Consider the following 24,358-nt stretch of genomic DNA (forward strand, 5'->3'; position numbering starts at 1 on the left):
CCCTCTGTGGACAATAGTCCTGCTTCCATTTCAATTTACTCGATCACTTCATAGTTTAAGTGTGGTACATAACTCTTTTGAAATTGTCCTTTAAAAAGCAAAGATCCTAACTTTCCAGAAAACCTTTTACGATTAATGTGAAATGGCTATCTGCTGGTATAGGAGCCTCAAAAAGCTCTCTGTGAGATTGCCAAGCCATAGTTAGAAGTGCCCTGAATACACCCATGAACGCAGATTTGAAATTACCTTGCATTATCATTGCATTGTTGTATCTTAATTTTAAATCAGATAAACTGTTAATTCTATTTAAATAAACCTCACCCTCACAGAGGCTGAAACTCTCCTTTACTCCCCCATCCCTCCTTTATCTTTTTTTAAAATTGAAACCACCACAAAGCTGGAATTGTGAATGTTTTACTTTATTTTTTTTTAAGTAAAAGTGGAGTTGGCAGTGATGTTAAAATTTATTGGCCCACTTCAGTAAAAAAAACAAAATCTACAGATGGACTTATAATATTTCACTTTTATTCTTACTCTATATAGCTGGACTCCTGCTTAAGTAGGAGGTGTGGAAATTAATTATTTTCCTCCCATGTGTACCATCCTCTTGTGGCTTCTGTCACAAAACAGCACACTGTGGGATTTTATAACCAGAATTCTGCCTCCTAGAATGCCTCATTAAGTGGATAATATCACCAAATCTAACTTGGTGATTGGCTCAGTTTAGTCATGTGATTCACTGTCTCTTCAGTATTGAGGTAGGGCAAAATCAGTCTCTCATCAGTTTATACAGTGGTAGAGCTCAAAACGAAGAAAGGGAACACAGAAATTTCAAGCCAAAGAGACCTTAAAGATCACTTAGTCAACCTCTTCATTTACAATGAAGAAAATTACTCTGGAGAGTTTGAGATTCTTGTCTAGGTTCCCCTAGGTAGTTCAAAGCAAGGCTTTCCTACTATTCTGTGCTGTCACTCTCATCATTCAGTAAAACAAAATCCCATCAGCAGCACTAAAGTAGACTCAGTACTAAGGGATTTATGTGTATGCACTAGACTTTAATTCAGAAATCTAACTGCCAGTCTGCATCTTAAAATAATTTGATGGCCTCCCATTACCTTTGGCACAAAGTTCAAACCTTGGCATATATGTTCCTTCATAATCTGCCTCTTGAATTACCAGTGTCCTGTATTAAAATTACCTTACAGATCTCCTTATTAGCATTTCACTAAATATGCCATTCTAGCACGTATCTTCCTCCTTACAAACATTGCTTATTCCCTCTGCCTGGAATTCTCTTTAGTAAGAGGCAACCAGCTAATAACACAGTCTTTCATGAGCAGAGCAAGCACTACTTTTTTTGGAAGCATTTACTAAGTTCTCCAGGCCATTTAGGGACTTGTTTCTGTGATTTTCCCATAATACCTATATTGCACACTTCTTTTACATCTCTCATAACACTATTATAAGCGTAGATTTTTCTGGAATCCTCTATTAATATGAGTGCCATGATCATAGAGACTTTGACTTCTTCATTTCTGTATTCCCAGTGCCTAGCATGCACTCTCACGCCCAGTGCCTGACCCTGGTAGGCATGCAATATACATTTATTGAATGAATGAATGGAAATAGCATGTGTTTAAATGATAATCAAACTTGCACTTCTCTACATTTTATTTTTATTTCTATCTCTATGCCTACAGCCACCACTATTTAGACTTCTACCATCATTTCTCTTTCAGGCAGATGAGCATGCCATTCCTAACAATAAAATAATTCCCAGCAACTCTTTAATTGCTTTCATTTTCAACTATAACTCCCAAGGGCACATAACAAAGGCTAGGACTATGCAACACAAAGTGAAATATGGATTTGGCAGTCTGACCATTAATTGGATCAATGTAGATAACCAAATAATTTAATGCCTGCAGTAGGTGAGGTAAGTGACTTTGTCTGGCATTGGTCTTCATATTTACTTTTCTTTAAGAAACAAAATATGTGGAAATTTTGTGGATATTCAGATTGAGTTCACTTTTTAGCATGTCTACATAGATCAACTTACTGAGATGTGTGTTGAACTTCCACTTCACTTTCTGTGTATACATTGTCTAAATGGTGAGAATCTTTTTCCTGAAATATCATCACTGGGAAGAAGATATAAAATATGCTTCAGATGAAGGGAGTCTTGTTATAATACTGGGAAAAAATTTAAAATGAAACAAAGCAAGGAAAGGAAACATTTGGATTTAAAACTGACTGCTAGTTCTACCCCAAATTATCATGCTACAAGTCATGAAAACACAATTAATATTAAAATATTCAGCTTAATCAGATGAACTATGATAAAAAAATATATATATATATATAATATCATGTTTTTAAAAGGGAGTAAAATGTTAGGCTATTTTCTAAGTCTATTAATCTCTAGAATCAGAAAATTTTGCTCATGGGAATACAGCAGACCAAACTAGAGTTCCTCAGGTAAGTAGCTTAAATGCATTGTTCTTCTATAAATGGTCACATAAAAGTTCAGTTTATAATAATATTTTGAGATAACTGATTAATGTTGCTAAACTATTCAAATGTAGTGCTGAGTAATTATTCATTCCCATATCCAGAATGACAAATACTTAAAAAATGAAGTACAAAGAAAAGTAAAAATGTAAACTATTATATAGACCTTTTTTTGTGTGTGAGAAATAACATAACACAGATTGTAAAGGAAACTAAAAATTCCTTTATGCTCAGAAAGAACTGAATTAAAAAAAAAAAACAACTTCTGGCCAGTAAGAATAGACACAGGAGTGTGTGTGTCTTGTGTATCTGCAGAACAAAAAACAAACCATGGCGTCAAGATAAAGTAAAACAAAAATATATCATGCAAAGTACGTTTTTGCATTTTCAAGAAATCTATTCTTTAACAGCTTCTTGGATAGCCATTTCTTTTCTCTTGATACTGTTATGATGCATCTTGTAAAGTGATAAGATGGCAGTTTGAAAACACATCAAGATAATTTCCTTCCTTGAAGGAGACAAGGAGGCCAACCTGCAAAGAGTCTTCTTCTGTGGATTGGGGGCCACTAGCCAGTTTTTCAGGAAAGTTCTATTTCCTCCTTGAAGTAATCCTTAGTGAACCACTTAAGTGTAATATTCTTTGTAAAATTAAGGTGCTAGCTTCACATATTAATAATATAATTATTATTATAATACTAATTTAAATTATTAGTAATTTGGATCACCCCTGTAATTTTTGTTTCTTAGCGTTCTCTTGTATTTTTCTTGCCACTGTTCTTAAAATATATTTCATTTCTCCAGCATACCTACTGAATACAGAAATTTTACTTTTTCTTCCTTTAGCTTTCTCCAGAGTACCTAGAGAATTTCTACTCACCTAGCATTCTTGGTGAATTGTAAGTAGTTCAACAGATATTATGGGTGGTTGCCAAGCCAGGGTGTGGGGGGGTAGGAGAGGGATGAATTGTGAGTTTGGGATTAGCAGATGCAAACTGGTATATACAGAATGGATAAACAACGAGGTCCTACTGTATAGCACAGGGAACTATATTCAATATCCTGTAATAAACTATAATGGAAAAGAATGTGAAAAAGAATGTTATACATGTATAACTGAGTCACCTTGCTGTACAGCAGTAATTAATACCACATTGTAAATCAACTATACTTCTATTTTAAAAAAACATAAAAAAACAGGTATTATGGAAATTCACTGATATTTGGAATCCATCTGACCTACACTATTTATAGGCTTCTTAACTTTCTTTTATCAGATGTTCATAGAAAACCTAGCCTGATTGCTCAATGACAAGATTTTATTCAGTGAATCAATCGATGAAGCAATCAGTTTTCTCTATGACAAGAACAAGTAGTTACTGTTATAACAAAGATTAGAGTTGGGAAGAATCACATCTATGAGGCCTGGTAACATTAATTTGCACAATATTTATTTACTTATTTTTTGGTATTGCCATTGTTATTTCAGGTATCCTCATTCCAAGACACCATACTGTAATGAGCTATGTTGTTTGTGCTGGATAAAATCATTGCTTTATATTCTGATGTTTGGAATAGCCCAACTGTTCCCAATTCTGTGTCTGCACTCTTTCAGCTGTTAGAGAGGTGTCTTTTTTTCAGCTGGCAATAGCATAAGGCTTTGCCTCTAGAGTAACAAAAGTATCATTTCAAAGAGGGAAATAGGCTTCACTGTACCTGTGGTTTGATGTAATGGTTGTTAGGCACGGATCCACAGAGAGAAATTTCACATAGCTCGGAGATATTCAACATCTGCCATAAGCCTTGACCCTATTTTACAACAGTATCTATAAGCTATGGGGGAACATGTTATTGAAGGATGTCTGATTCCAAGAACCATCACAGCTGTCACTGGGGTTTACTCCATCCACTGGCTGATATGCTTATCATAAAACCACAAACCTTATATCGACTCATGTTCAGATCTTGACTGTTCCCGTTATACAAGAGTTAGAAAATAAACACTTGTAGCAGTTTCAGCTTAATGCTTTTTAGAATTGTGTTGGCTAGACAGCAAATCAAATATTCCCCTCCCTTCTTCCCTCCCTTTCTACCTTCCATTAAAACAAACACACAAAAATCAAATAAAGCATAAGATCATAGATCTTTGTGGTCACACTGCTAATGCTTGGAATTTGAAAATTAGACCTAAGGAACAGATGTGATTCAGCTAATAGAGATATGTAAATCTTCACAAGTCCATGGGCTGAGAGCTAAAAAAATAATGATAATAAACAAATAAAAGTAAATCAGGTCAGGTCTGGCAGATATTACGCTCTTTAAAAGTAAGAGTTTAAACAACATTGTAATTCCAAGCATCCATGTTGCACTGCTGGTAATTATGATTATTAGGTAGGTCATCATAGAAATGCATGACAAGAAAGCCTAGAGAGAGAGTGGAAATATTTTTTCAACTTATCTACTAGGTTGTTCACCTCATCTGATAAAGTCTGTTGATGAAATAGCTTTTGGTATCTGGTATCCCTATATCTTAATGGTCATTAGTAAATTTCAGACAGTCACTGTGATCATTTCACTGCCACAAAGGGCTAAGATTGTGATTCTTAGGGACATCACCCTCTTTATGTTTAATGAGTAGGAGCTACATCCCGGACCATGCAGTGTTCTTTTTCCATCCTCTTGGAAGTACACTTCAGCACAGTGGTATAGAATGGTGTTAAATACAGAAAACACTATATCCTGACAGTAAGTTAGGTCCAGGCTGCTAGGCAAGGCTGTCTCTTGTCCCGTTGCATGCGGCCCACAGCCAATAGTTAAGATATCCTTCACCTCACTCACTGTGTCTACGCAGGAGGGAAATTATCTGGCTTTGAGATTCTTCCCTGAGACTCTCCATATACTGTTCTCTGGTAGTCACAACTTCATCATACTGCTCTAAGTCATCCTGGGCTATATATTCCAGCTTTCTCAGCTTTCTGAGGTCTTGAAGCTGTTGTGGAATACCCTGAGCTGTGCCCCCTCTCTTCACTGTATGAATCCTGCGTACAATACAGACTTCGCAGAGGGATAGGTGAATACCTGAATTCCTGCAGCCATTCTCTCCTTTATGCCAACAACTACCTTCTATTATGGTTTTGTTTTGGCCAAGCAGGGAATCATTTTTAGCCTCTGAGCAGTCTATTAAAAAATGAACAAATATTCATTTTTCTGGTGTTAATGTGTCGTACTGCAAAATCTACTCTAATTACCAGTCACTGTTGAGTTATCACTTCCGTCTTTTATACCTATTTATACATTTGTATAAATAGCTATCCTTGGAAGCACTAGTTGTCACATCCCTCATGCTTCCACACTGAAGAGTCTCTAAAATGTTATCAGAATCAGGGTTAAATGTTATTTAAGAACATTTGCTGATTCCCCTAGCTACTGAGCAGGTTCTCCCGCTTGTCCTAGTTCTCCTGAGATCCCATGACCTCCTCTGTGAGATCTCTCCATGTGTCCGGGGCTGACAAGTCACTCCACGACAGAAATACTGTGATGCTAAAGGCCCCACATAAAAAGCTTTTTTCATGAACTCTAATTGGTCTGTAAAAACAGTGCATTGTTAATGTGGCTATAGCAGCAATAGTTTCTTGTGCCCAACTCTGATTTACAACACACACACAAAAGTCTCTTATGGGTCTGATCTATCCCATGGATTCCCCAGATTCTCCCCCGCCTCAGATTGCCACAGATCCACTGCTAGCCATGCATGATCCTAATTAGCCAGCTGTATGTGCTGAAGGCCCCTGATTTCCAAGCCTGGCTGTGAGACAGAATTATCAGGAGAATCATGTTAAAATGCTGATTCTCATATCCTATTCCATACCTACTGAATTAGAATCTTCATGGCAGTGATATGAGAAATGGCTCTCAGATCAGAAAGTTATTATTATTTTTAAAAGTTTTTAAACAAATTCCCTTTCTAACCAGTCCAGCCCTACCTAGCCTGATTGGCATTTGAGAACCATTGTTTCAGCTATATTTTTTCTGTTTGAAAGAAAAGGAAATTGTACAGGACAAGATGTCAGTCCTCTGGTAAAGTCAAGGTAGCTCGTCACTGTGCTTCCTGCTCATTTTGCAGGACTTTGTCATGAAAAGAGATCTGATATGTTTGACATGGATATATCAGATGGTAATTACACCCACAAATTCATTTTGTGATGGTTTTCCTGCTATTTCTTTGGTCACAGAAAATAGCAATCTGTTTTGTTTTTTAGGTATCAGAGAACCATTTATTTATTTTAAATTGTTATTAGCCAGGAGCTCACTCTATACCAGGCACCTTATAGGTGTTCTGCTTCTCTGGTTGACCACTGAATTGTTCACCTAGTGTCATGTATAATGGAGAATTAGTGAAACAAATAAACCCAAAAGCAAAACTAATTGGATTATTTGAATGAACTGTGCAGAAGTTCTTGATATCATTATCAAATTAGCAAAGTACAAAAATCCATTTTATAAAGTATGAAAATAGCTTCTTCCAGTAAACCCTTCACTGTAACATATTTGACCCCCAGATAAATAGAGTATGGTCCCCTAGAGAATCCTGTAGAGGTTGAGAGCTCACTTCAACAGGGAGAGAGACTGGTAATACACAAAAGGAGTCAGTCACAGTGTCTGGATGGGAAATGACCCCAGAAGGGGAGAAAAAAGTCTACTTACATATAGATTCAAAGAGCCTACTTAACTATACTCAGGCCACTGAACAGAACAAACACTGGCCAGACTCAGGAGGAATTCCTAAACCTCCATGCAAAATACCACGTGGTGCCTGTGGATGTGATACAATATCTGAGGGAGTAATGCAGCATGGAAGCTTCCCTGAGACCTGGATAAGAAATGATGTACTCAGCAAAAATGTACTTGGGGCACAGAATTATTCACCAGTAAAGGGAAAACAGCATCCTTAGAGCCAGAGCTCTACTAGAGAGGATCCCCAAGACAGGAGACTGGACCTGCTGGAATGACAACACCATCTGGGTAGCAAGGATTATATGACCAATGCCTGTGGTTTCCAACCTTGCCCGAGTACTCTGTCTTTGAAGCAGACTCATAATATCATCTGGGAGGACTTTAGACCATTGTGATTGTTTTTGTTTGTATGATCTTTGTAGCTATTTCTCTATTCCTTTATCACAACTTCAATTTGATAGATTGTTTAAACATGCTTAAAATGTATTAACTGAGGTTAGTCTCCTGGGTTGGTTGAAGGAGTGATTGACCAGGTTTGTGCAGAGTGGTACCAACCGTAGAAAGGTAACCCAGTCCTTAGTTTCACTTCTCCTGAATGGAGATCCTAGTACAGTGACTGAAGACAAATTTCTTGAAGGCATGGACTGTATCAAGTCATTAATATGAACTGAAAGGATAATTTTGTTTTTAAGTAGATTTGTGTCTTCCAAATGTCTTAATGCAACCAGACTGACTCCCTAGAATTAATACTGAAGATAATAATAGTAAAATTGTGACCACAGAGAAATTTTTAGAACCCAGAACATATTAAGGAAAGAGAAGGAATCAATATTCTGTCATATCTTGACTGAACTCTGACTTTCTATTGCTGCCCCACTGATGTCTTATTGAGAATAGCCAGATTCTAAGACTCTTTCCAAAATATTGGATTATGTTTTTCTTTTATTTTACATTCATTTCCATTACTCTTTTTTTTTGGAGACTTTATTTTCTTATTCTGAAATACTTTATAGGCCTCATTCCCCCTAGTTTCTCACATGCCCTCCAAGATTAAACTTAAAACACCACATGATTGGGCTTTAGATCTTCAATGACTTCTTTAACCCACTGCATCCTAGATCCATCACTCCTCCATGAGGTCTGCCCAGATTCTCTCTGCCCAGAGAAATGCATTCTTTCTCTCCTTTAAACATTTTCTGTACTCTTCTAATGGCATTTGATGCAATATTCCTTTTATTACAGCAATTTTCTCTTTTAGCTTGTCTTTTAGACTCTACAGCTCTACCTTTGATGACATGTCTGTGTCTGATTCATCTCTAGCTTCCATCAGGTCCCTGGAAGAATGCCGAGCACATAGGAGGATAGGGCTTTGCTCAATGAATATTTGTAGAATGAACCAGTGAGGAATCTTGGCACCTTAGAAAGAGTACTGAAAATTTCAGATCCTCAGCCAGTACAAGCTATAGGTAATGGTCTTAGAAAAATATATTTATCAAACACTTGGAATTCTATGATCTTATACCTGAGTTTCTATTGTGCTCCTGAGGTGCAATAAATTATAAATCAAGACACTTGGGATGTTGTCCTGGCCAGTAAATCACTGTCTTGGTTTCTTGATCCATGAAATGGGGCTAACAACAGACTAATATTGTTGTTACATGGATGGTCAAGACCCTTTCTGTGAAAATGCTATTGAAAGTACCAAGAACTGTATAAATACTAGGGTTACTGTCTTATTTTACAAATGCCAGATGCTGAATTGATTATTTGTTTGTCTGTTTCTCCTACGTTTTTACATGTGTAAATATAGGGACAAATAAAAAATGAGGGGAAAAACTACTTAAACAGTACCCAGACCAAATATTTTTAGTATTCTTTACTATGCTTCTAAATATTTAATAGATTATTAGTAGATGCAAACATAGAAGACACTATTTCACATTTGCATGTTAATGAAAAATCATGAATTATACATTATTTGCTGTGTGGAGTAGTGGAAACAGTATTCATTTTTTACAGCCATAAAAACTTAGATTGTCTCCTGAAACACACATCAAATCCCCTTCTGTAATAGTGCCAGAAAGATCTGCAAGCCTTTTAAAACCATCTCCAGTGAAATTAGATTCGTTTGTGCCACTTTGCAACACACTAGTGTGAAAGTTCATTTTAAACAAAATAGTTTTAATAATGTCATTACTAATGTATATTTGGTCATCACTGAAAAATGGGGTTTTAATATGAATGTTTCATTTTAATAAACAGCAGAGGAAGCAAGTTGCCCTGAGTCAGCAGGAAGTGGTTATACACCAGAGAACAGCCTGATTGTGTTAGATTCATCCAGAACACTGAACAGCCCAGAGACGGTCCAAGAAAAAAACAACTGGCTTTATTCAAATGATTAGGTTTTCTGCAGCTCAATAGTGAGATTCACACATTCTCTTATTATTTCTTGACCTCATGCCAAAAACTCCCACATACAGTAATAATTAGAATTAGTGTTTCCAGTGCATGCCTCCATCTCCCTAACAAACAGTAAAAAAACATGTGGTGCTTACAAACTATGCACTTAATAAAAATTTTCTTTACTCTGATTAATACAGCTCAATTTCTTAACTCTTTACCATTATGCCAAGTATATCTACCTTCTGTTGCTCAATCTCTACAAGTACCATCACTACCATTGTTGATCCTACAGTTTTGAAAGGAACCGGTGTTTCTTTCTGCCTCTCATTAAATTCTAAGAAGTTTCTTTTATTTTCCTGGTCAGAGCAAGTACGTAAAGCTGTCTTTGACTGCTGTCATTCTGGGCCATGTGCATTTTTTTTGTCTGGTAATGTGGAAAACTGTAAATACTTCAAATATTGAATCCCAAATGCTGGAATTAGCATATAGTACAAATTGTTGTGCTATTTTAATGAGAGGCACAGTTTGTGAGGACGGTCTGGAAGGGCCTATGAAACCTTAGTAGATGTCGGTGATATTGTTCCATCTCCATTGCCCATCTGAACTCCTCACTAGGCTTCTTGTTACACTCAGTCCGCACTGCCACGAAGGGAATGGCAAGAAGGGAGTCATGTCATATTTATGCATTTAGTGATTCTTGTAGCACTGTGGTTATCACCACTCACAGAAGCCTAACATACACCCAAGGAATTTACCTTTAGTTGGTAGAACCTAAAGGGAAATCAAATAGAAATCACAAGGTGTGAAAAACAAGCAGGATTAAAAATAATCAAAACTTAAAAAACTATGTTTAATAGAATAAATCTGATTGCTAAGCCAAGTGTTATCTGAATTTCTTGTAAGAGGTAAAGCTCAGGACTGGAATCGCAAAACCTAGACTAGACCCCATGGCTCTGCCACTAACTGATTTTACTCTGTCTAAATGAGGCATCTGGTTGGAGGAGCTTGGGCACTCTGAATCTCAGTATTCTTATCTCTAAAATTCAGAGAGTAAAATCTCTACTCCGCCACCTCACTAGTTGGTTGTCATGAACAAATGAACAGGGTTGAGTCTTGTAAGCTCAACATGGCTACCTGTTGATGATTTTTTGAGTTCTTGGCAAGAGCATGTGTGGTAAAACCATGACTTCATTCCTCTGCTTCCTATGGAAGCCTCCCACGGCTTCACGTAGCACTGGGTATCCAGCCTTCGCATGGCTTGCAAGTCTCTCCACGACCAGGGCTCTGCTGCTCCCTTCAGTATGAGCCAATATGGGCCACAGTCACACTAGCCTGGGCATAGGCCAAGATCATTTCTACTTCAAGGCCTTTTGTGTGCAGGACCCGCTGAGTGGAATGTTCTTTCCCAGAGCTTTATGTGGCTGGCTCCTCTTTCTTCTACTCCAGTTAAATTTTACCTCTTCAACGGGCCTTTTTTAGCTAAGATGTCCTCTCCCACCGCATTCTCTGTCTGATCTATTGTCTTTTTACAATCTGAAATTATCTGCCTCATTTATTTGTTTACCTGTTTATTATAGAGTCCCCACAGAATATAAGCTCCCTAACAGTAAGACCATTGCCTTTGGCACCTAGAAAAGTGCCCAGCCCATAGCAGGGATTCGCTTATACTTGTTGACCGAATGAATGAATACGGTAGTTGGCAATTTACCAGGAGGCACAGAGAGTAGGAAGGGCCCAGCTGGTGTTCAAAGACCCTGACTACTTCCCTTTTTGTAAACTGTCCCAATTCTCTCCCCTGCCCTCATACTATGGCTCCTGATCTCTCCCCACCCAGCCACCCAGTGTCCCTACTCTATCTTCTCTCACAGGATTGAAAACAATAATAGCAGTAATAATGAGTTAGCGTAACATGTAGCTAAGTATTTTACATACACGATAACATTTAAATCTTTAGAACTTTTTACTTCAGGGTGCACTGAGAATTAGAGAGATTAAATAAGTTGTTGAAGATCTCATTTTGAGAGGCAGAGCCTCAAGTGCATGTTGGTCTGACACTCATGCTGTCTCCTGCACCATGCTGCTTCCTATACATCCAAGCCCCTGCAGCCAGTGACTCATACTCTTGCTTCAACACAGTTTGACTCACTTTTTCTCTACCTTGGTATCATCCCCTATCCTGGGTGATGAACTGATTGAATTACCAGAGAAATTAGTCAGGTAGATCATGCTCATGTTTTCTGATCAAGGTATATATCTTATCAGAAGCTTTCTGAATACAAAATAACTGACCAGGGGACACATCAGATGGATGATCGTAATAATAGTTTACATTTATGGAGCACATACTAAGTCACTTGAACCTTCATGACAACTCTGTGAAGTAGGTACTGCTTTTATTCTCATTTTTATAAATGAGGAAACTGAGGCATGATGGAGTTTAATAACCTGCCCAAGGTCACACAGCTAGCACATGGCGGAGCTGGGATTTGTACTCACTAGTGTGACTGCAAAGGCAGCATGTTAATCACTATGTTAAACTGATGGGCCTATGATATAGAGGTGAGGGCTAGTTTACTTGGCCTCTATATATAACACATTTAATAGCAACTCATGTTTCCATAGAGCATCTGGTATAAGATGAACACTTAAATCAATCACTTTCCTTTTTTGGCAATGTTAGTGCTTTCCTCTTGTGATTACATTTAATATTAGAATGATAAAAAAGATTATAGTCTTGGATAAATCAACAATCTATTTTTCATATGATACAGATGCAGATGAGTCATCAAGATGACAATATTATTAATCACCTTAATATATCTATCACCATCACTTTCTCTAGAATTTTTTCTTTCTCTGTCAAGGAGAAATATGAAATAAAACAACTGTGTCATAAGAAATCATGCAAACAACTCACTGGCATTTTCGGTTTTCATTTAATTTTTTTTGTTGCTGTTGTTAAGATTTCAAATCATACTGATTTTAGTTAGAGGTACAATTTCATTAAGCCACAGTAGCTTAAATAAGGGAAGTTTTTAAAAGGAAGTAAAAAGAGTTATACAAAAACTCCTAAACAGCAGGTAGTTTTAATGAGAGTTATTTCATTAAAAATGAGACGTTCTTTTAAGAAAGTCAACCAAAAGGGAGAAAAAAATATGACAGTTAGAGATTTGTGGATCAGGCATTTCAGTAATTAACCACCGAATTTCCAGATGATAATGCAGAAAGCAAGTTATGTCTTGGAGAAATTGCCCTCTGGAGAGAAAGGAAGAAAAGGATTTTGAGTTTGACAGTACAACCTTGTACCAGCACTGTTTTCTTCTCCTGCTGGTTCAAGTAGTTCTAAGCACCCTTCTGTAAATCATCATCTCACATGTATTTATTATCTTCCAGCTCAGTGCACAATACTATCTGTTACACATGGATACCAGCAATAATACATGGGGGGGGCTCCAGCAGAAGAGACAAGCAAGCTCTGTGCTCATCTGCATTCTGAGTCTCATCCTGCAACGGAGTTTCTGCTCACGCTGTAGTCACCATGGTCAGCAATTAAAACAAAGGTATTATGTTTCTAGTATTTATTCCTCTGTATTTTACCCCTGCAATATGATGTTAGTCATCCAGAGCCACATGAATAGAGAAAATGTTTGACTGCTTTAGAGGAGCATAATGTTGAAGACTTTCTTTCTGCTGTTAGAGTGGGCAATTCCATAGGACTTTGGTAACCTGTATTACAAGATGCTTGTATACACAGTGGCACTGTTTCTGTTCAGTGGAGAGCTAAAATGCATGAATCTCCCATCCCTTCCAGAATGCTACCAAAATGTTAGCTATTATTGTAAAGAGGGAATCGGACTGTGTGGTACAAAAATTAAGAACTTTAAATGTTAAATGTGTTATATATTGTAGTGATTCTCAACAGAGGCTATAAGAATCACCTGGAAAGATTTAAAAACTGAAGATACTCAGGGTCCATCCATCGGAGAGGCTGATTCAGTTAGTCTGGGGTGGGGTCCAGTTACTTGTATTTTTTTAAAAGCTCCTGAGATAATTCCAATTTGCAGGCAGGACTGAGAGCAACTGGTATGTGGGAAAGAAACTTCAGAACCCAATTGTTGCTGAAGTGCTAGCACCTTGTTAGCTACTTATGAGACTTTCACCGAATCCTTCATCTTTCTTTCAGTTTCTTTGCAGTTTCATCCATCATACAGAGTTGTCATAGCGATTAATTAAACCATGTAAGTGAAACTACCCTCATAAGCATAGAATGCTGTAAAAATATAAAATGAAAAAGAAATGAAAACAGTCTCTGAAATCGAAGAATCCTGAGTTCTCTTGTGGATTCTGACATGAGTTTTAGACCCAGGATATTTGCCAGACATCAAGCATATCCTTTTATATCTCAATTTTATTTCCTTACCTGTAAAATGAAAATAATATATTTAACCTGTAACAGGATAAAGGGGAAGAGAAATACTCCTGTTTTATAGAATTGTTAGTATTAAAAAATCAGAGTGCTTTTAGGGTACAATTTCAATTGTTTTTGGTTTGTTTTGTTCCCTTTCTTCTGAAGTCTTTCTGAGGATCAAATGAGTTAATTTATGTGAGAGCACATTATAACTAAAATTTGCTATTGCTATGCTATTATTATTATAGGTTTTTATTATGCCTCAATTTCTTCAACTGTAAAATGAGAATATTGAACTAAATCATTCTTAAAATGTCCTCTAAGCACTAAAAATCTGTGATTCTTAAAAAGCAAGAGTTGTACAGCCTTTCTCTTTCATGTGATTCTTACTTAGAGTGTGTGTGTGTGTGTGCGTGCGTGCGTGTGTGTATGTTTCAGAGAACATTAATGGAAAGAAGTTTCCTGAGTTGTCTTAGCCTAGTATTCAACAAACTCAGTGACTGCATTCCTCTGGGAGAATCCACAGGAGAATTCAGAAGGGCTCACAAACAAGAATCCCTTTCCTTTCTAGAAGCATATGTGTACCTTAACTTTCGCTGGTTTTAAGCTACTCTGTTGGGTGCTGAGATCTAACTTTGTTTCAAGCCAGGAGGCTAAAGGAGCAAGTCCACTGACTACACGCTGCTCTCCCGAACAATTCACAGAGGCCCAACTCACACTGCTGTCCTGTCTGACTCACTTAAAAACAGAGCTGCCAGCCTCTTCAAACAGACTCTGTGGCCAACTTTCTGATGCTAGACTGGGGAGAGGAAAAACACATTTCTGCATTTGTGACAGCATACAAGGGAAGTAGCAGAAAAATGCTGCATTCTGTTAGTAGGTGTGTGTCTGTGCGGCTTCCCTATTGTGTGAATCTTTAAGCTGTCCTCTCCGCTGGCTCATTTCCTTTAGGCTATAAACATGTTCAGGTTTCTCCAATCTTAAAACAAAAACAAAAGGATACAGAAATTAAAAATCCTCCTTCCACCCAATACGGTTTGCTAGCTACAGCACTCTCTTCTTATCTTCATAACCAACACACTTAAAGAGCTGTCTACGCCTGCCGCCTATATTTCATCTCTTCTGGTTCATTCCTAAATCCCCAGAAACGTGGTTTTGTCTGTAACTTTAGCCAAGGCTGGCAATGAACTCCCAGGTATTAATTTAAAAATGTCAGTTATTCCATCATTTGGGCTCACCGATCACCACTACACCTCTAATTCCATTGGCCACTTCTCTTTTCTCAGACTTTCCCTTCCCTTGTGTTTAAAACACTGACCGCTCCTAGTTCTTCTTCCTCTGTGCCCACCTTTGGCTTCCCTTCGGCATCCTTGTGGTTCATCTGGTTCTTAAACGCTGGTTCCCCAGGAACCTATTCCTGACCCTCCTTCTGATTGCTCTGTATACACTTTCTGGCTGGACTCACCCAATTGCATGAGAGCAGTCACTACCTTCCCAGGTTTCTTAGAAATCAGCCTGAGTGAGACCCATCCTTACACACTGTTACTTCCTTAGGAAGTACAATCTCAGAGAAGCATGAGCGAGCAAAATGGGAGTAAGAACAAATACAAGGGTACAGCTCTCTGCAGCTTTGTGTAAAACACACCTGACTTCTCTGTCTCACAGTGTGCTTCAAAAGATCATAAAAAATCCTATGTGTCAGAACAAACTGTGAAGGGCAGGAAAGAATTTATCCATTGGCTCCCCTCCTATGTTGACCAAAATCTACCCCACGGGGCATCAATACCTTCACACTGACTTGTGCCATCCAGCCCTTTTGGGTGTTGTCAAGTACATTAGTTTTCTATGGCTGCTATAACAAATTATGACAAATAGTGGCTAAAAAAATCCAAATGTATACCCATCAACAGTGTAGGAGGGTTCCATTTTCTCCCACTATGAAGAACAGTATAGAGGTTCCTTTAAAAAACAAAAATAGAGCTACCATATGATCTTGCAATCCCACTCCTGGGCATAAATCCACAGAAAACCATAATTCAAAAAGAAACATGCACCCTAATGTTCATTGCAGCACTATTTACAGTAGCCAAGACATGGAAGCAACCTAAATGTCCATCGACAGATGAACGGATAAAGAAGATGTGGTATATTTATACAATGGAATACTACTCAGCCATAAAAAAGAATGAAATAATGCCATTTGCAGCAATACAGATGGATCTAGAGATTAACATAGTAAGTAAAGTAAGCCAGACAAAGACAAATATCATATGACATCGCTTATATGTGGAATCTAAAAAGAAAATGATACAAATGAACTTATTTACAAAACAGAAATAGACCCACAGACACAGAAAACAAACTTATGGTTACCAAAGGGAAAGGGAGCAGGGATAAATTAGGAGTTTGGGATTTACGTATACACACTTTATATATAAAATAGATAACCAACAAGAACCAACTGTATAGCACAGGAAACTATACTCAATATTTTGTAATAACCTATAAAGGAAAAGAATCTAAAAAAAATAAATATACATGTATGTATAACTGAATCACTTTGCTGTATACCTTCAACTAATACAACATTGTGAATCAACTACAATTAAAAACTTCTAAATTTATTATCTTATAGTATTATCTTATTATCTTAAAGTATAACACAGCTCTCACTGGGTCAAAATCAATGTTATCAGGGCCATTCTCATTTCTGGAGGCTCTTGAGGAGAATCCATTTTCTCGCCTTTTCCAGGTTCTAGAATGAAATAATGCCATTTGCAGCAATATGGATAGACCTAGAGATTATCACAGTAAGTAAAGTAAGCCAGGCAAAGACAAGCTGCCCACATGCCTTGGCTCTTGTGGTCCCTTCCTCCATCTTTAAAGCCAGCAACAGTGAGTTGAGTTCTCAGACTGCACCACTCTGAACTCTTCTACTTCCTTCTTTTACGTTCACAGATTCTTGCGATTACTGTGGTCTCACCCAGAGAATTCGGATAATTGGCAATCTTAATTCCCCTTTGCCATGTGAGGTGACATATTCACAGTCCCAAGGATTAGGACATGGACCTTTTTGGAGAGAGGACATAATTCTGCTTATCAAACCAGGGAAGCCAGATCCCAAGATCTAGTGGCAGCCCCCGCATTAGGAAGCACAGGACCTGGGTATGAGCCAGGTGTACTATTTCTCTGTTTGTCTGCAACCCACAATCCAGAGGCAAGGGTGGGTGAGCCTATGGCTGTGTATGGGCCATGCCAGTCCCACAGTGTCTTGTTTTTCAGAGGCAATGCATGAACCCTTAGTAGGAGAGTAGAAACCCACTGCATGAGGTGTGAGGCACTATTGGTCCTGCCTGTAAATGACATGCGGGATGAAGAGCAGCCACTCTAGTGGACCCAGCTGTTTGATCAGGCAAAATGCTATCATTTCCACAAGAAACAATCTTCATAACACTAATGTGGGGTTCAGTTGAAGTTGATGAAGGGGGTCTATGAAGTTGATAGAAATCTCTCCCTGCAGGGGCTGATGCCACATGATTTTCCTGGGAGGGTCATCACGAGTCCTAAACCACAGCCTTACCAGTCTGCAGAGGTAGAGTGTGACTGGCTCTCTATCCAAATCCTGACAACTCCAATTTATGATTACCATTCAGCCTCTCTTCTGGGTTCCAAAGTATCTGTAGGACATTTTAATGCAGATATCCCATAGCTTCAGAGTAGGCTACATTCAATTCAGCATCTTTTCAACCCCTCCAACTCCCAATATCTGCTCCTTCTATAGGATTTCTTTTATTTTCTTTTTTTTTTTTTTTGGTGAGTGGTACCTTCATTAACCTAAGAAACCCAAATCAGAAAACTAATAGTCATCTTTGACTCCTCTCTCTGACTCACCACCAACCCATTCCTGACATCTTGAGGTCACCTGACTCCAATTCTCTTCCATTCTTACCATTCCTTCCTTCATTTGGTTTTTATTTTCTCCGAACTTTTCTCCATTCCTCCAGTCATCACTCTTTCCAATCAATGCTTCACTCAACCTCCAGAATTACCTTTCTTAAATAAGTATTTGATCAAGTAATCCTTTTGCATACAAATCTTTCATTGACTTATCAATGTCTTTAGGATAATATTGGAAGTCCCTAGCATAACATTCAAGGCCCTTCATGATCTGGACTTGATTCCACTTTTTATACCCTGCTCCTTTTCTTCTTTTAAACCTTGAATCTTAGCTACATTGAACCACCTGTACTTCCCCCAATGTGTTGTGTTATGTTATACCATTCCTCCTCTGCTCACGCACTTTTCACTGCTTGGAATGTCCCCTCTCCCAACTTCTCCTGGCTTATGCCTATGCATGCTACAAGATTTGGATCATGTTTCCCGAGAAACATAACCTCACCCAGTCCCCTTCCTGCAATACGGACTCAGCACCCTTACTGGTTGCTCTCATTACATTTTAACATTGTACTTGCTGCACACTCTATGATGATTATTTTTCCTTTGGAACTTATTTTTCTGCAAGATTGTGAATAATTTTGAGAACAGAGACACCATAGATTAATTATGTACTTTTGATTCTCTGGTACCCAATGCAGAATGGCATGTAGAGACTGTTTAATGAATGTTTGATGAATGAATAAATGATCTGGGTGGTAACAATATACACTTCTTTTTAATATAATGCATTTTAGTGTTAGAGAGATCAAGTTATCTAATACATTGTTGTTATTATCATACTGGAAGTATGATAGAAATCTAGGAAGGGTTCTATTAAAGTTGGATGATTTTTGACTAGAGATTTTCTTTCCAGCATTTTCTCCTGCTGTTCGAGGACTTCCTCCGCCCAAGAGCTAACATTTGCTGTGCTCTTACTATTGTTCAGCCAGGCACTGAGCTAAACCTATTAATACTCACAAGAACCCCATGTGATAGAGACTATTTTATTCCTATGATACAGGTGAGGAGACTATAGCACAGAGATAATAAGAAACTTCACCAGGATAATATGGATGAGTCAGAGCTGGGATTTCATCACAGACCCCCAGACCTGCACACCACTCAATATATCATTCCTGTAGCCCGATGATTGGTTTAAAGCACAAGTAAATGTAGGCATCAGGAAACCTGGATTCTAATCCCTGCTTCTTTTTATTAAGCTAGAGAACCTTGCCTTGGTCACTGGGACTCAGTTTCCCTACCTATAAAGAGGGGAGAGTTTACTTCTGTTCACTATGGTCCCTTCTGACGCATATTTTGTTAACTAGATCATGTCGAACTTAGCTTTATAAGCTCAATAGGAAAGGGAATCATTGTATATTTCCATTTTTAAAAGATGGAAAACAAAAACCATGCACCAGAGAAGTGACAAAGGAAGTACAGAGCTGCCCACCACCTACTAAGAACACAAATGATTTTCAGATCAATCTATGTTAACTGAATTCACTAACACTTTTTAAAACAGTGCATTATGGGAACAGTTTATAAAATTGCTATTCATCCTTTGTTTGGCCCTCTTGTGTTTTTATCCTTTAATTCTTTTGCCAGTTAGATGAACAAAGTTACTTTCCAGAGCGGCTCAAGCACATCCTTCAGGTGTCTGAACAAGCAGAGGGAAGCCACTGCATAGCGCATTCCTCTGAAGGTTAAGCCCTCCTCCCCCAAGCTAGGGAAGATACTAAACACAATGCCTCAAGGGATGCATTCAGGGAAAAATGTGACTCCAAGAGAAAGCAGCCTTTGTTACACAGTATGTTTCTTCCCAATCCCCCTTCTTCCCAATCACCCTTGGTATGAGATCAGGATTATAAATATTACACAAGCAAGCCCCTGCTCAGTCCTGAGCCAGAATGGGAGCATTTCGGGAGTTGACAGCAGTTTTTGTCACACAGTACGCCTCATCGGAATCACCTTAGGGATGTGTGTGTGTGTAAGGGAAAATTAAGTGTATGCAGAAAACGGTCTTTCTCCAATGGAGATTTCTTAATTTTGCAGTTAATTAAATGGTTTTCAAACCATGACCTTTAGTTCAGGTCTGCTCCTAACTAGCCTACATAGATTTTCATAAGTCTTATCTCTCTGAGTCTCTGTTTCATTATCTAGAAAATTAGTAGTTGGACAAAAACAATTTCTTAAGATCTTTGTAGTTCTAGCATTCTATAATTCTGTTTTTGCTAAGGCTCCAGAATTTAAATTTATTCTGCTATCCCAGATATTGCCACAAAAGTCTTTTTTGTTAAGTCAATTTCATAGAGCTCAGAATTTCATACTCAATAAAAAACATATGGAAAAAAACACAACCTTTTATTCCTTTCAATCAAGTTTAGAAACTAGAGTGTAGGTGGTCCTCTTGGGTAAACTGTAGTGTGCCCACATTGCCCTGGTTTGGAATTCTCTTCTCTTGGGTCAGAACCAGACCAGTTTTGAGAAGTCAATTGCCTCCCTACATTTCATCTGAGTTTGATTTGAATGAGAAAATTGCAGATAAAACCCAGAAAGAATTTTTGTTAGAAGTCAACAAATTACTATAACTAAAAGATTGTTTGGTCTCTGAATCAACTTTATTTCTTGTCTTTTTGCTCTTTTGAAAATAAAAAAATCTCACTTCCAGCTCATAAAGGAGCATTAGTTCTTATTTTCCATACATTAGAAGTCAACTGGTAATTCATACAAATTAAATTAGTGATTTTGCATTTAATTTACTGATGACAAACTATAGGATTCAGCAGTTTTGCTCTGATAACATTTAAAATGCATTAATTTCATCAGTGATTTACATAGGGCTTTATTTCCCACTGCTACAGCTTCATTCTCCAAAGAAATGTCCCATGGTTTTTCAATTTGTTACCTAATCAGCACAATATATTCCTCCTTTTCTTCCTTTCATATTGTCTCCTAAATTTGAGACCTCAATATCTCAAGAAATCACACCAAGAAATCTCACATGGTTTTTCTATTTCTGTGAACCTTTAAGGGAATAAACACAGAAAAAGTATTCCATTGAACCAGGGGTGCTGCCTGCAGCCACAGGGGTCTTAAGATGACTGCATTCAAATGAATTTTTTTTCAAATCATGATCCATGGACATTACAAAAATATTTCCACAAATCCACCTAAAGCTCCTAATATCAATATATCAAAATCTCTGGAGCCATACCCATGACAAATGTTGGAGTTCTGAAAAGAAGTTTCCTAAGGTGATTCCGATGAGGCTTACTGTGTAACAAAATCTGCTCTCACCTCCCTAAATGCTCCCATTCTGGCTCAGAACTGAGCAAGTAAGTTCTTTTCAGGCTTACCTTTCTCTATTATTATTTCCAGGCCAGAGGACCCCAGGTATAACGGAGATGATTCCAGAATTGAGAAAACTTGGGGTTGGACAGAACTCCAGTTTCTTTAAGGTATTACAACCATATGCTTTATATCTAGTTAAATCTATGGAAGAGACCCTCCTTCAAAATTTAAGATGGTTTTGGAAGTGTTCCTTTGGCTAAAGGCAGTGAAATTAAACCATAAATTAAAGTGCAAATAAGGCATTTTCCCAAACTCAGTTAAGCAAAAGTGCCTATCTTATGGAAAGAAAGGATGGCAAAGAGGATTCAGGAGCTACCAAAGTACCCACCACCCATGCCCGGTGCTCCCCACTGGCGGTGTGGGACATTTGGCTAAACTAAGAGGATTGACATGGGGGACAAGAGTTTGGGAAGAAATGAAAGTGCACTTGAAGGTATACTGAAAAAGTGGAGAGAGTTTTGGCCATTTGAGTAGAGACATACACTGTCTAATATGCCCGGCAATTTCAACAAAAAGAACCCTGCAGGGGAATTCTTTGAGGCCTGCTCTGGGCGAACATGTTTTGAATATAAAATGGAAGGACAAATAAGATCCAGCGGTCTAAAAGAATGAACTAACACTGAAGTCATTCCATTCTAAGTCACTTTATTCTTTTGATCACATTGTATTCGTTAGGTCTACCCTTTGCCATGTTTGAGTTCTTCTGACACTGAATCTGCGAGGTAAAAATATATGATGTACCACAGCAATCCCCAACGTGTTTGGCACTTGGCACCGGTTTCTTGGAAGACGATTTTTCCACGGGGTCGGGGTGAGGGGAATGGTTGAGGCGGCAATGCGAGCAGCGCTGGTCCAGGCCGTAATGCGAGTGATGGGAGGGGATGCGGAGCCGCAGATGAAGCTTCGCTCACGCGCCCGTCGCTCACCTCCTGCTGTGCGGCCCAGTTCCCACCGATCCGTGGCCCAGGGGTTGGGGACCCCTGATGTACCGTACATTTTATTCATAAAAAATAAGACATATCATAATATAAACTATAAAATATTACCTCTATGTTACTAAATTTATTTTTCACTTATATATGTTCCTTATCAAACACAGCTTCCTATGAATGTTTACATTTTCTTTGCATACTGTTTGATAAAGATCCTGCACTTTTTCCTTAGAGTCTATTTTATTTTGAAAAAGACTCAGATTTTATTTGCTGATATTGTGTGACATTTAAGCCAAACATGGTTTACTAAACCTTTTTTTTAGTTCATGATTTCTGGATTGGTTGCTATTCTGAATGAATATCAGAAACCCTGCTTTTTCATTTTTCACTTTCCAAATAAACTCTCTTGATTGACACTACCCTTTCCTCATTTCTCCATTTTGTATTTTGCACTCTCACAATTCCATTATGATTAAATAGAGAAACAAAGATTACAATTTAGACTTAAGTTAACTAGAATCTATACTTCATGAGGGCAGTGACTTTGTCCCCATTTCCGCAGGATCCCCACTGCTTTTGCAGTTACGAGGATGGTGTCTGTCACAGAGTAGTGAGTCAAAAAATACTCTTGAAGGAATTGATTATGAAGAGCACTCTCTGAATCAGTTGACCACAAGTGTTCCCAAGGTGGACTCAGCAGTGATGCCAGCCTAGATGGTCTGCACCAAGGTAAACCTGGTGGGATTTTGCCCAGCTGAGATGAAAGCAGTCTAATGAATCCTATCTCAAGGGGGAAGCTAGAGGTCAGGGTCAGTATAAACTATCATTTCCCAAGAGTGTGGATCAAGTGCCACTGCTTGGACTCTTCCTATGTGTTCTATCCTGGTGTTATTAAACGGGCATGTTCTATTCATTTTTAAAGCATGGCCACATAAGAGCTGTATCCTATGATTTCACAGATCATAATGTGGATAAAAGAAAAATCTAAAAGCAAGATCATGTCTTATTTTTGAACCACACAAGTGACTTTTAAAGTATTACTGCTCAATATTATGTAACAACCTAAATGGGAAAAGAATTTGAAAAAGAATAGAAACATATATATATATATATATATATACACATATATATATATATATATGTATATATATATATATATACATATATATATATATATGTATATATATATGTATATATATATATATAGCTGAATCACTTTGCTATACACCTGAAACTATCACAACATCGTTAATCAACTATACTTCACTATAAAATAAAGTTAAAAAGATCATCACATTGTATACTTTAAAAATTACATTGTACAATGTAAATATATATATCTTTTATTTTTCATTCATACCTCAATAAAATAAAACTGGAAAAGAATTTTAAAATAGAAAAAAAATAAAGTGTTACTGAGAAAGCAAAAAATACCAGTGAGGTACAATATTTGTGAAAGGAATTAGAAGTAAGCCACTAAGCCAGGTTACTATTTAAAGATTGCACAGTAAATTCTCAGCCCAGGTGATCTGGATATTTATTTCACTGAAAAAACAACGTATGTATGAATTGAACTGTATAACATCATTCTTAAAAATACCTATAAGCCCCATGATGAGCACTTGAAATTTTTTTTAAAGTTACATATTCTAATATACTATCCAATTACTCAATATAAATAAGGATATATGACACTAAAGTATTTGTATTTTTTTAAAACTCCTTTTTATGGAGTGTGTTTGTGTATTTACTAGAGACTCTTCAGCCTCTGGGATGTCTAACTTGGGACATTTTGGATATATCTCTATGAGGCTGCATTAGTTTGTTATGGCAATTGAAGCCAAAGCTTCAATTTAATACATGGCAAAGAAACATACTTCTTTATTATGGAGATTCAGATCATGGTGTAGTGTTTAAGGAAATTGATTCACAAATGAGAATCCTATATATTGTTTCAGTCTCCTCCACCTTTGACATTTCATGTAGCCTTGGAAAACCACCCCTGCAGTTTGTCCTTAGTGCCTACATTTGGAGAATCTTTTTGCTAAGTAAATTCCAGAAGTCAAGTCAAGAGAGTTCTGTG

The 24,358-nt window shown here is 37.7% G+C and overlaps 1 long non-coding RNA gene across 1 annotated transcript in view; it reads left to right on the forward strand.

The window, feature by feature from the left end:
• The first annotated feature begins 3,215 nt into the window (after positions 1-3,215).
• Positions 3,216-24,358, forward strand: part of LOC309626487 — a 32,037-nt gene continuing 10,894 nt past the window's right edge. The window contains exons 1-2 of the long non-coding RNA XR_014243231.1: positions 3,216-13,883; positions 22,838-23,004. This is a non-coding gene — a long non-coding RNA (uncharacterized lncRNA). The remainder of the gene's footprint in view (positions 13,884-22,837; positions 23,005-24,358) is intronic.

The sequence above is a fragment of the Balaenoptera borealis genome, assembly GCF_965194805.1.
Source record: "Balaenoptera borealis genome assembly, chromosome: 1".
In the NCBI taxonomy this organism is placed as follows: Eukaryota; Metazoa; Chordata; class Mammalia; order Artiodactyla; family Balaenopteridae; genus Balaenoptera; species Balaenoptera borealis.